Genomic DNA, 14,609 nt, shown 5'->3' on the forward strand with positions numbered 1-14,609 from the left:
GAATGGTGTAAACTGAGTGGATCGACCTATCGCACAGGATTAAGCAGTTTTTGGTATTTGCCCTCTGAGCTTATATAACTCAAATATCTTTTCATGGCTGTAGGAAACATCCATACACAAAGAGACTATCTCCTTCTACACACACACACACACACACACACACACACACACACACACACACACACACACACACACACACACACACACACACACAGGAGTTTCAAATATCTTCAATAACCGGAGACAACACTAATGCTAGCAAATATTCGTGGACATTTCTCCATGTGAAGTTATCATAATCGGATCACAACAAACCTCTGTCAACATCATTTTAACATCTTTAACATCTTTAACATCTTTTGAATTCCTGAATGTCTCTCTCACTCACTAGTCAATCTAATGTCGTTTTCCTAACAGTTTCATTCACCTAAAATCTCAGTTTTCTTAATATATATAATTCTGAATGTAATTATTCTTCAGTGCAGATTTCTGCTTGGAATCCATTCTTCTTCTTAGTTAGCTGGAGAAATCTTTCCCAGGAATGGCTTCTAATGGCCATCATAAACTTCCCATTTTCTTTAACTACTTCTTCATCCTCTCATTTTCTTTAACTGCTTCTTCGCCACTCTCCATCTTCTCGTTCTTCTCACACTCACACCACGTTCCACCGGTCATTCACACTAAATTTCCTGGGTCCTTGCTGTAATGGCTCTGGAGTTGTTACAATCAGGCATATGTGAGGCGTTGTAGTTTGTGAGGGTGAGGTATGTTAGTACTAAGATGGAGGTATATCGTTATCATGTCTAGAATGTGTTTGTAATGTGTCATCATCATATCTAGAATGTGTCTATGATATATCATTATCATGTCTAGAATGTGTCTATGATGTATCATTATTATGCCTAGAATGTGTCTATGATATATCATTATCATGTCTAGAATGTGTCTATGATGTATCATTATTATGTCTAGAATGTGTCTGTGATGTATCAAGATCATGTCTAAGGTCACGGAGATGGAGATCATTTGTGTATTGTTCAAGAAATTCCACCATAGCATTGAGGTGATCAGCTTATTATGAAATACACTCTATTGCCGTTCTAGGATCAGCTGAACTGTCACTAAACTAGTGCTTTTGACTCCCTAACACAAGTCTTGTGGTGTTGGATGAATTATCACAGAAACAGTCGCTTGCTTACACAAGTGCGTCTCTATATCAAGATGATTCCTGAGAGCCACGCTAACCTCAGCCAACAACACCACAGCAGGAACAAGGTGCCACATTAATTCAAGCCAGCAACAGTGCAACAGGAGCCAGGACCTCACTTAGCTCCATTGGATCAGCAACAACACAGTAAGAGCGGGGGGCGCCACACTAGACCGGCCCAGCGATAAGTGCCACTCATTACACCCTCAGGGAACTCCTCCTCCGCCTTAATTACTGCAATAATGATAGTCATTAGGGCCGGCCATGCCAGCACTGCTGGTGGTGATCACGGAGACTAAGTACCTCGAGTAATTAGGCTCTATCATAATTACCTCCATCAGTCATGTGTCTGGAAGCTGGAGCTGGGTTAGGTTGGATGGTGACTGTGAGACCTGGTGAAGTTGGTTGGCGGACTAGGTAAGGTTGGTTGGTTGGTGGCTGGTTGTCCAGGTAAGGCTGCTTGGGTAGTGGTGGACGATGATAGGTTGGTTGGGTAGTAGTGGAGTCCTGGGCCACCAAATATTATCTCATTAAATCACTTAGTTATTTTCTGTGATGGTGACAGACATTCTCCCATTATAGTATAAAATACAGTTGGATAAGAACGTTTGTGTAGACACTTATCGTTTCAGTAGACGGCTACATATATCTAAAATAAAACGAATCTTACTAAAAAAGATGACAAATTTCATCATTCCTAATGTATAAAATAAGCTTTCTAGTGTTACATTTTATATGATTTTCTCCCCTGTAGTACAACTACAAACACTTTATATAACTAACATTTTGGACGGTAAGGAAACCATACATTTCGCTCATGCATAGAATTGCAATGATGGAAGGACATGTACATAAGCAGAATTTATACGAGAAACCCCAGTGAATTAGGAGAAGTGGTAGGTACTCCGTGGTAGACATTATCCTCAAGGCGAGAGGTGTTGGTGAGGGAAATGAAGTCCTGAGGGGGAGAATTAGAAGGGAGACTATGGTTGTAAGGGAGAGGGGAGTAAGATAGTGCTAGAATGTGCAGGGATGACAATGGCTACACTGGTCCACTGCTGCAGACCTGACCCTTAAGGATCAGGTCAAGGGCTTGGACAACATGTCCAAGAGTATGAACCCTCGAGCTCAAGGGTCGTATTCAGTGATCGTACCGTCGTGTTCAAGGGCCACGCTCATTGGCAATGCCGTCGTGTTCAAGGGCCGTCCTCAATTGTCGTGCGTTCGTGCTCAAGGGCCGTCCTCAATTGTCGTGCGTTCGTGTTCAAGGGCCGTCCTCAATTGTCGTGCGTTCGTGCTCAAGGGCCGTCCTCAATTGTCGCACATTCGTGCTCAAGGGCCGTCCTCAATCGTCGTACGTTCGTGCTCAATGGTCGTCCCTCAGTTGTATTGCGTTAGTGCTCAAGGGTCGCTCTGTGATAGTACCTCCTGTCTAAGGATTGTGTTCAGCTGTCGTGATCAAGGGTCGTCTTCAGTGATCATACCATCGTACGCAAGGATCATGTTTAGTAGTCGTACTTTCGTTCTCAACGGTCGTCCTCGGTAGTCGTACCGTTGAGCTCAATGATCGTGGCCCGTGGTCTTGCCCTTATGCCCTTGGGGTCGTACTCAAGGGTCGTACCGTCGCGCTCGAAGAATTCAACGTAAGTCACTCGAACTCCATCCACTCCAAAAGCTATACAGTCTGAAGACACTGAGTTGTCGCACGTGAAGTTCCCTTCGCTGACGGGTCATCCTTTGGGTGAGTATACGGCTGAGAGAGAGAGAGAGAGAGAGAGAGAGAGAGAGAGAGAGAGAGAGAGAGAGAGAGAGAGAGAGAGAGAGAGAGAGAGAGAGAGAGAGAGAGAGAGAGAGAGAGAGAGAGAGAGAGAGAGATTTGTGGAGACATTCCTTCCGTCTGGCTGAAGACGCACAGGGATATGAAATCCTACGAGAGACTGCCATCAAGATTATGCCTTTGATGACAAAATCATGTTAAGTGCAGTTACGTTGAATACCCTGTCTGTCTATCTATCTGTCTGTCTGTCTGTCTGTTCGTCTGTCTGTCTCTCCACATAGATAAGCCCTCTTTTCCCTGGACAACCTTTGCTCTCCAGTTGCCAGACACATATTGCTAGCAAGTTGGGTTATAACGGGATGACGCTGGTTCCAGTTCCAGCCTGGCTGGCATCTCCTGCTTCAGGCTGGTGTCTTCCATGATCATGCCAGCCTCCGTTACCACTGCTTCAGGCTGGTGTCTTCCATGATCATGCCAGCCTCCGTTACCACTGCTTCAGGCTAGTGTCTTACATGATCATGCCAGCCTCCGTTACCACTGCTTCAGGCTGGTGTGGTGTCTTCCATGATCATGCCAGCCTCCGTTACCACTGCTTCAGGCTGGTGTGGTGTCTTCCATGATCATGCCAGCCTCCGTCACCACTGCTTCAGGCTGGTGTGGTGTCTTCCATGATCATGCCAGCCTCCGTCACCACTGCTTCAGGCTGGTGTGGTGTCTTCCATGATCATGCCAGCCTCCGTCACCACTGCTTCAGGCTGATGTGGTGTCTTCCATGATCACGCCAGCCTCCGTTACCACTGCTTCAGGCTGGTGTCTTCCATGATCATGCCAGCCTCCGTCACCACTGCTTCAGGCTGGTGTGGTGTCTTCCATGATCATGCCAGCCTCCGTTACCACTGCTTCAGGCTGGTGTGGTGTCTTCCATGATCATGCCAGCCTCCGTTACCATTGCTGAAGAAAGGCGGAGGACCATAAAGGAAGGCGATAAATACCGGGACAAAATACTGAGGTTCGAAGTGACGATGGAAGCGGGAATCAGAAGCCGTCCAGGTGAGGTAAAAGAGAATTGGAAGCGATATTTCATGACACTCTGCTGTTTACGGGATGGTTATTGTGGGATCTATATTGGCTAGTGGTGGTATCTTCCCTCAGGGACGACCAATGAGGTGCTTTATATCCGGTTATTGGACAAGGCGCACCTTGATACCCGATTATGGTGGCTGGCTGGTGTTACAATGGCTAGAAAAACAGTTTATCAATGGCTACGTTGTGTTCATTCTACAGCAGATGATATGACCTGCAGGGGATACAACACCATTTCGCTACTTTCATAAATTTGTAACTTACAGATTTCAACTATAAACATTGTCTCTGAACATTGATATCACAATGTAGGAGATTATTACGCTAAACTTTTCCTTAAGGTTCATGAAATATTTCGACATTACCTAAATTTGAGTATTTCACGAATATGATGTGAACATGAAACAGACTGAGTTCACAAAATTCATGTTGCAAGGACTAGAAGGATCATATAGACGCACCCTGTTGAGTCTTAAGACCTCTGATGGTAAGTACTCCTCTTGGAGGTTCTGCAGTTCTGTGTGGTGGCATTCTGGCTTACATCTATCGACAAATCACTAAAAAATCGTGACACTTAATGATAAATCAAGTCTTCAAATAAGCATTTAGAAACAGAGATGCACAAAAGTGGGCTTTCGGTGAAAATGGTGTACTTGTAGCCTCCATGATGTAAACATATCGAGTCATAACATAAAGCTGTGAGAATATTGTAGGATAAACGATGACACTGGTGAACCTGGTAACACACAAACACACACACACACACACACACACACACACACACACACACACACACACTCACACATATGTATATATAATTATATATATATATGTATATATATATATATATATATATATATATATATATATATATATATATATATATATATATATATATATATATACATATATATACATATATATATATATATATATATATATATATATATATATATATATATATATATATATATATATATATATATATATATATATATATATATATATTGGCACATAGATTTGAATACGACAGCATAATTGAGTTATTAAACTCCTTTCTTATGTTCTTTGGTTTCCTCAATATCATTCTACCATTAGGTGGGTGTTCAGGCACTAGTTGTCTATAATCATTCACTTCATTTTAATCGAGCTTTTGCCTTCACAGAGGCATCATCAAGAATCTACAAAAAAAGAGAAAAGACTGCGTCACAAAGCTTGTACATGAAACGTAAAACGCAAACAAAATGTATATTAGAAACACACTTGAAGAAAAAAAATCACAGTACATAACAACACATAAAAAAGTAAGGTAAAACACCAAAGCGATACAAATTAACATTACCATGACAGGTAGCGTGAGTTACGATCTAAACACAGCGGTCATCAGAGTAAGCGGTCATCCAGAGTAAGCGATCATCAGAGTAAGCGATCATCAGAGTAAGCGGTCATCAGAGTAAGCGGTCATCCAGAGTAAGCGATCATCAGAGTAAGCGGTCATCAGAGTAAGCGATCATCCAGAGTAAACGGTCATCCAGAGTAAGCGGTCATCCAGAGTAAGCGATCATCCAGAGTAAGCGATCATCAGAGTAAGCGATCATCCAGAGTAAACGGTCATCCAGAGTAAGCGATCATCAGAGTAAGCGGTCATCCAGAGTAAGCGATCATCCAGAGTAAACGGTCATCCAGAGTAAGCGATCATCAGAGTAAGCGATCATCCAGAGTAAACGGTCATCCAGAGTAAGCGATCATCAGAGTAAGCGATCATCAGAGTAAGCGATCATCAGAGTAAGCGATCATCCAGAGTAAACGGTCATCCAGAGTAAGCGATCATCCAGAGTAAGCGATCATCAGAGTAAGCGATCATCAGAGTAAGCGATCATCAGAGTAAGCGATCATCAGAGTAAGCGGTCATCAGAGTAAGCGATCATCAGAGTAAGCGATCATCAGAGTAAGCGATCATCAGAGTAAGCGATCATCAGAGTAAGCGGTCATCAGAGTAAGCGATCATCCAGAGTAAACGGTCATCCAGAGTAAGCGATCATCAGAGTAAGCGATCATCCAGAGTAAACGGTCATCCAGAGTAAGCGGTCATCCAGAGTAAGCGATCATCAGAGTAAGCGATCATCAGAGTAAGCGATCATCAGAGTAAGCGATCATCCAGAGTAAACGGTCATCCAGAGTAAGCGATCATCCAGAGTAAACGGTCATCCAGAGTAAGCGATCATCCAGAGTAAGCGATCATCCAGAGTAAGCGGTCATCAGAGTAAGCGATCATCAGAGTAAGCGATCATCAGAGTAAGCGATCATCAGAGTAAGCGATCATCAGAGTAAGCGATCATCAGAGTAAGCGATCATCAGAGTAAGCGATCATCAGAGTAAGCGATCATCAGAGTAAGCGATCATCAGAGTAAGCGATCATCAGAGTAAGCGATCATCAGAGTAAGCGATCATCAGAGTAAGCGATCATCAGAGTAAGCGATCATCAGAGTAAGCGATCATCAGAGTAAGCGATCATCCAGAGTAAACGGTCATCCAGAGTAAGCGATCATCCAGAGTAAACGGTCATCCAGAGTAAGCGGTCATCAGAGTAAGCGATCATCAGAGTAAGCGATCATCAGAGTAAGCGGTCATCAGAGTAAACGGTCATCCAGAGTAAGCGATCATCAGAGTAAGCGGTCATCAGAGTAAGCGATCATCCAGAGTAAGCGATCATCCAGAGTAAGCGATCATCCAGAGTAAACGGTCATCCAGAGTAAGCGATCATCCAGAGTAAGCGATCATCCAGAGTAAACGGTCATCCAGAGTAAGCGATCATCAGAGTAAGCGATCATCAGAGTAAGCGATCATCCAGAGTAAACGGTCATCCAGAGTAAGCGGTCATCAGAGTAAGCGGTCATCCAGAGTAAGCGATCATCCAGAGTAAACGGTCATCCAGAGTAAGCGGTCATCAGAGTAAGCGATCATCCAGAGTAAGCGATCATCAGAGTAAGCGATCATCCAGAGTAAACGGTCATCCAGAGTAAGCGATCATCAGAGTAAGCGATCATCCAGAGGTTAAGCGATCATCCAGAGTAAACGGTCATCCAGAGTAAGCGGTCATCAGAGTAAGCGGTCATCAGAGTAAGCGGTCATCAGAGTAAGCGATCATCAGAGTAAGCGGTCATCAGAGTAAGCGGTCATCCAGAGTAAGCGGTCATCCAGAGTAAGCGGTCATCAGAGTAAGCGATCATCCAGAGTAAGCGGTCATCAGAGTAAGCGGTCATCAGAGTAAGCGGTCATCAGAGTAAGCGGTCATCAGAGTAAGCGATCATCCAGAGTAAACGGTCATCCAGAGTAAGCGGTCATCAGAGTAAGCGGTCATCAGAGTAAGCGGTCATCAGAGTAAGCGGTCATCCAGAGTAAGCGATCATCAGAGTAAGCGATCATCAGAGTAAGCGATCATCAGAGTAAGCGGTCATCAGAGTAAGCGATCATCCAGAGTAAACGGTCATCCAGAGTAAGCGATCATCAGAGTAAGCGATCATCAGAGTAAGCGATCATCCAGAGTAAGCGGTCATCAGAGTAAGCGATCATCCAGAGTAAACGGTCATCCAGAGTAAGCGATCATCAGAGTAAGCGATCATCAGAGTAAGCGATCATCCAGAGTAAACGGTCATCCAGAGTAAGCGATCATCCAGAGTAAACGGTCATCCAGAGTAAGCGGTCATCAGAGTAAGCGATCATCCAGAGTAAACGGTCATCCAGAGTAAGCGGTCATCAGAGTAAGCGGTCATCCAGAGTAAGCGGTCATCAGAGTAAGCGATCATCAGAGTAAGCGGTCATCAGAGTAAGCGATCATCCAGAGTAAGCGATCATCCAGAGTAAACGGTCATCCAGAGTAAGCGATCATCCAGAGTAAACGGTCATCCAGAGTAAGCGATCATCCAGAGTAAACGGTCATCCAGAGTAAGCGGTCATCAGAGTAAGCGATCATCAGAGTAAGCGATCATCCAGAGTAAGCGATCATCAGAGTAAGCGATCATCAGAGTAAGCGATCATCCAGAGTAAACGGTCATCCAGAGTAAGCGATCATCAGAGTAAGCGATCATCAGAGTAAGCGATCATCAGAGTAAGCGGTCATCAGAGTAAGCGATCATCAGAGTAAGCGGTCATCAGAGTAAACGGTCATCCAGAGTAAGCGATCATCCAGAGTAAACGGTCATCCAGAGTAAGCGGTCATCAGAGTAAACGGTCATCCAGAGTAAGCGATCATCCAGAGTAAGCGGTCATCCAGAGTAAGCGATCATCCAGAGTAAGCGATCATCAGAGTAAGCGGTCATCCAGAGTAAGCGATCATCCAGAGTAAACGGTCATCCAGAGTAAGCGGTCATCCAGAGTAAGCGATCATCCAGAGTAAGCGATCATCAGAGTAAGCGGTCATCAGAGTAAGCGGTCATCCAGAGTAAGCGATCATCCAGAGTAAGCGATCATCCAGAGTAAACGGTCATCCAGAGTAAGCGGTCATCCAGAGTAAGCGATCATCCAGAGTAAGCGATCATCCAGAGTAAGCGATCATCCAGAGTAAGCGATCATCCAGAGTAAGCGATCATCCAGAGTAAGCGATCATCCAGAGTAAGCGGTCATCAGAGTAAGCGGTCATCCAGAGTAAGCGATCATCAGAGTAAGCGGTCATCAGAGTAAGCGATCATCCAGAGTAAGCGATCATCAGAGTAAGCGATCATCAGAGTAAGCGATCATCAGAGTAAGCGGTCATCAGAGTAAGCGATCATCAGAGTAAGCGGTCATCAGAGTAAGCGATCATCAGAGTAAGCGATCATCAGAGTAAGCGATCATCAGAGTAAGCGGTCATCAGAGTAAGCGGTCATCAGAGTAAGCGATCATCAGAGTAAGCGATCATCAGAGTAAGCGATCATCAGAGTAAGCGATCATCAGAGTAAGCGATCATCAGAGTAAGCGGTCATCCAGAGTAAGCGATCATCCAGAGTAAGCGGTCATCAGAGTAAGCGGTCATCCAGAGTAAGCGATCATCAGAGTAAGCGATCATCAGAGTAAGCGATCATCCAGAGTAAACGGTCATCCAGAGTAAGCGATCATCCAGAGTAAACGGTCATCCAGAGTAAGCGGTCATCAGAGTAAGCGGTCATCAGAGTAAGCGGTCATCAGAGTAAGCGGTCATCAGAGTAAGCGGTCATCAGAGTAAGCGGTCATCCAGAGTAAGCGATCATCAGAGTAAGCGGTCATCAGAGTAAGCGATCATCAGAGTAAGCGATCATCAGAGTAAGCGGTCATCCAGAGTAAGCGATCATCCAGAGTAAGCGGTCATCCAGAGTAAGCGATCATCAGAGTAAGCGGTCATCAGAGTAAGCGATCATCCAGAGTAAACGGTCATCCAGAGTAAGCGGTCATCCAGAGTAAGCGGTCATCCAGAGTAAGCGGTCATCAGAGTAAGCGATCATCCAGAGTAAACGGTCATCCAGAGTAAGCGGTCATCAGAGTAAGCGGTCATCAGAGTAAGCGATCATCAGAGTAAGCGATCATCAGAGTAAGCGGTCATCCAGAGTAAGCGATCATCAGAGTAAGCGATCATCAGAGTAAGCGGTCATCAGAGTAAGCGATCATCAGAGTAAGCGATCATCCAGAGTAAACGGTCATCCAGAGTAAGCGATCATCAGAGTAAGCGATCATCCAGAGTAAACGGTCATCCAGAGTAAGCGATCATCCAGAGTAAGCGGTCATCCAGAGTAAGCGGTCATCAGAGTAAGCGATCATCCAGAGTAAACGGTCATCCAGAGTAAGCGATCATCCAGAGTAAACGGTCATCCAGAGTAAGCGGTCATCCAGAGTAAGCGGTCATCAGAGTAAGCGATCATCAGAGTAAGCGGTCATCAGAGTAAGCGATCATCCAGAGTAAACGGTCATCCAGAGTAAGCGGTCATCAGAGTAAGCGATCATCAGAGTAAGCGGTCATCCAGAGTAAGCGATCATCAGAGTAAGCGATCATCAGAGTAAGCGATCATCCAGAGTAAACGGTCATCCAGAGTAAGCGATCATCAGAGTAAGCGATCATCAGAGTAAGCGATCATCAGAGTAAGCGATCATCAGAGTAAGCGATCATCCAGAGTAAACGGTCATCCAGAGTAAGCGATCATCAGAGTAAGCGATCATCAGAGTAAGCGATCATCAGAGTAAGCGGTCATCAGAGTAAGCGATCATCAGAGTAAGCGATCATCAGAGTAAGCGGTCATCAGAGTAAGCGATCATCCAGAGTAAGCGATCATCAGAGTAAGCGATCATCAGAGTAAGCGATCATCAGAGTAAGCGGTCATCCAGAGTAAGCGGTCATCAGAGTAAGCGATCATCCAGAGTAAGCGATCATCAGAGTAAGCGATCATCAGAGTAAGCGATCATCCAGAGTAAACGGTCATCCAGAGTAAGCGATCATCCAGAGTAAACGGTCATCCAGAGTAAGCGATCATCCAGAGTAAGCGATCATCAGAGTAAGCGATCATCAGAGTAAGCGATCATCAGAGTAAGCGGTCATCAGAGTAAGCGATCATCCAGAGTAAGCGGTCATCCAGAGTAAGCGGTCATCAGAGTAAGCGATCATCCAGAGTAAACGGTCATCCAGAGTAAGCGATCATCCAGAGTAAACGGTCATCCAGAGTAAGCGATCATCAGAGTAAGCGATCATCCAGAGTAAGCGGTCATCAGAGTAAGCGGTCATCAGAGTAAGCGATCATCCAGAGTAAACGGTCATCCAGAGTAAGCGATCATCCAGAGTAAGCGATCATCCAGAGTAAACGGTCATCCAGAGTAAGCGATCATCAGAGTAAGCGGTCATCAGAGTAAACGGTCATCCAGAGTAAGCGGTCATCAGAGTAAGCGATCATCAGAGTAAGCGATCATCAGAGTAAGCGATCATCAGAGTAAGCGATCATCAGAGTAAGCGATCATCAGAGTAAGCGATCATCCAGAGTAAACGGTCATCCAGAGTAAGCGGTCATCAGAGTAAGCGGTCATCCAGAGTAAGCGATCATCCAGAGTAAACGGTCATCCAGAGTAAGCGATCATCCAGAGTAAACGGTCATCCAGAGTAAGCGGTCATCCAGAGTAAGCGATCATCCAGAGTAAGCGATCATCCAGAGTAAGCGGTCATCAGAGTAAGCGGTCATCCAGAGTAAGCGATCATCAGAGTAAGCGGTCATCAGAGTAAGCGGTCATCAGAGTAAGCGGTCATCAGAGTAAGCGATCATCAGAGTAAGCGATCATCCAGAGTAAACGGTCATCCAGAGTAAGCGGTCATCAGAGTAAGCGATCATCAGAGTAAGCGATCATCAGAGTAAGCGGTCATCCAGAGTAAGCGGTCATCAGAGTAAGCGATCATCAGAGTAAGCGGTCATCAGAGTAAGCGATCATCCAGAGTAAACGGTCATCCAGAGTAAGCGATCATCAGAGTAAGCGATCATCCAGAGTAAGCGGTCATCAGAGTAAGCGATCATCCAGAGTAAACGGTCATCCAGAGTAAGCGGTCATCAGAGTAAGCGATCATCAGAGTAAGCGATCATCAGAGTAAGCGGTCATCAGAGTAAGCGATCATCAGAGTAAGCGGTCATCAGAGTAAGCGGTCATCAGAGTAAGCGATCATCAGAGTAAGCGGTCATCAGAGTAAGCGGTCATCAGAGTAAGCGGTCATCAGAGTAAGCGGTCATCAGAGTAAGCGATCATCAGAGTAAGCGGTCATCAGAGTAAGCGGTCATCAGAGTAAGCGATCATCAGAGTAAGCGATCATCAGAGTAAGCGGTCATCCAGAGTAAGCGATCATCAGAGTAAGCGGTCATCAGAGTAAGCGATCATCCAGAGTAAGCGGTCATCAGAGTAAGCGGTCATCAGAGTAAGCGATCATCCAGAGTAAACGGTCATCCAGAGTAAGCGATCATCCAGAGTAAGCGGTCATCAGAGTAAGCGATCATCCAGAGTAAACGGTCATCCAGAGTAAGCGGTCATCAGAGTAAGCGGTCATCAGAGTAAGCGGTCATCAGAGTAAGCGATCATCCAGAGTAAACGGTCATCCAGAGTAAGCGGTCATCAGAGTAAGCGGTCATCAGAGTAAGCGATCATCAGAGTAAGCGGTCATCAGAGTAAGCGGTCATCCAGAGTAAGCGGTCATCCAGAGTAAGCGGTCATCAGAGTAAGCGATCATCAGAGTAAGCGATCATCCAGAGTAAACGGTCATCCAGAGTAAGCGATCATCCAGAGTAAACGGTCATCCAGAGTAAGCGATCATCAGAGTAAGCGATCATCCAGAGTAAACGGTCATCCAGAGTAAGCGATCATCAGAGTAAGCGATCATCAGAGTAAGCGATCATCAGAGTAAGCGATCATCCAGAGTAAGCGATCATCAGAGTAAGCGATCATCCAGAGTAAGCGGTCATCAGAGTAAGCGGTCATCAGAGTAAGCGGTCATCAGAGTAAGCGATCATCAGAGTAAGCGATCATCCAGAGTAAGCGATCATCAGAGTAAGCGGTCATCAGAGTAAGCGGTCATCAGAGTAAGCGGTCATCAGAGTAAGCGGTCATCAGAGTAAGCGATCATCAGAGTAAGCGGTCATCAGAGTAAGCGGTCATCAGAGTAAGCGGTCATCCAGAGTAAGCGGTCATCAGAGTAAGCGGTCATCAGAGTAAGCGGTCATCCAGAGTAAGCGGTCATCAGAGTAAGCGATCATCAGAGTAAGCGGTCATCAGAGTAAGCGATCATCAGAGTAAGCGATCATCCAGAGTAAGCGATCATCAGAGTAAGCGATCATCAGAGTAAGCGATCATCAGAGTAAGCGATCATCAGAGTAAGCGGTCATCAGAGTAAGCGGTCATCCAGAGTAAGCGATCATCCAGAGTAAGCGATCATCCAGAGTAAACGGTCATCCAGAGTAAGCGATCATCCAGAGTAAGCGGTCATCAGAGTAAGCGATCATCCAGAGTAAACGGTCATCCAGAGTAAGCGGTCATCCAGAGTAAGCGGTCATCAGAGTAAGCGATCATCCAGAGTAAGCGATCATCCAGAGTAAGCGGTCATCCAGAGTAAGCGATCATCCAGAGTAAGCGGTCATCAGAGTAAGCGATCATCCAGAGTAAGCGATCATCCAGAGTAAACGGTCATCCAGAGTAAGCGATCATCCAGAGTAAGCGATCATCCAGAGGTTAAGCGATCATCCAGAGTAAGCGATCATCCAGAGTAAGCGATCATCCAGAGTAAACGGTCATCCAGAGTAAGCGGTCATCCAGAGTAAGCGATCATCCAGAGTAAGCGGTCATCAGAGTAAGCGATCATCCAGAGTAAACGGTCATCCAGAGTAAGCGATCATCCAGAGTAAGCGGTCATCCAGAGTAAGCGATCATCCAGAGTAAGCGATCATCCAGAGTAAGCGGTCATCAGAGTAAGCGATCATCCAGAGTAAACGGTCATCCAGAGTAAGCGATCATCAGAGTAAGCGATCATCAGAGTAAGCGGTCATCAGAGTAAGCGGTCATCCAGAGTAAGCGATCATCCAGAGTAAACGGTCATCCAGAGTAAGCGATCATCCAGAGTAAACGGTCATCCAGAGTAAGCGATCATCCAGAGTAAACGGTCATCCAGAGTAAGCGATCATCCAGAGTAAACGGTCATCCAGAGTAAGCGGTCATCAGAGTAAGCGATCATCAGAGTAAGCGGTCATCCAGAGTAAGCGATCATCAGAGTAAGCGGTCATCAGAGTAAGCGATCATCCAGAGTAAGCGGTCATCAGAGTAAGCGGTCATCAGAGTAAGCGATCATCCAGAGTAAACGGTCATCCAGAGTAAGCGATCATCCAGAGTAAGCGATCATCCAGAGTAAACGGTCATCCAGAGTAAGCGGTCATCAGAGTAAGCGATCATCCAGAGTAAGCGATCATCAGAGTAAGCGATCATCCAGAGTAAGCGGTCATCAGAGTAAGCGATCATCAGAGTAAGCGGTCATCAGAGTAAGCGATCATCCAGAGTAAACGGTCATCCAGAGTAAGCGATCATCCAGAGTAAGCGATCATCAGAGTAAGCGATCATCCAGAGTAAACGGTCATCCAGAGTAAGCGATCATCCAGAGTAAGCGATCATCCAGAGTAAACGGTCATCCAGAGTAAGCGGTCATCCAGAGTAAGCGGTCATCAGAGTAAGCGGTCATCCAGAGTAAGCGATCATCAGAGTAAGCGATCATCCAGAGTAAACGGTCATCCAGAGTAAGCGGTCATCAGAGTAAGCGGTCATCAGAGTAAGCGATCATCAGAGTAAGCGGTCATCAGAGTAAGCGATCATCAGAGTAAGCGATCATCAGAGTAAGCGGTCATCAGAGTAAGCGATCATCAGAGTAAGCGATCATCAGAGTAAGCGGTCATCAGAGTAAGCGGTCATCAGAGTAAGCGATCATCCAGAGTAAACGGTCATCCAGAGTAAGCGATCATCAGAGTAAGCGATCATCAGAGTAAGCGATCATCCAGAGTAAACGGTCATCCAGAGTAAGCGATCATCAGAGTA

Source organism: Panulirus ornatus, chromosome 14 (assembly GCF_036320965.1).
Source record: "Panulirus ornatus isolate Po-2019 chromosome 14, ASM3632096v1, whole genome shotgun sequence".
Lineage (NCBI taxonomy): Eukaryota > Metazoa > Arthropoda > Malacostraca > Decapoda > Palinuridae > Panulirus > Panulirus ornatus.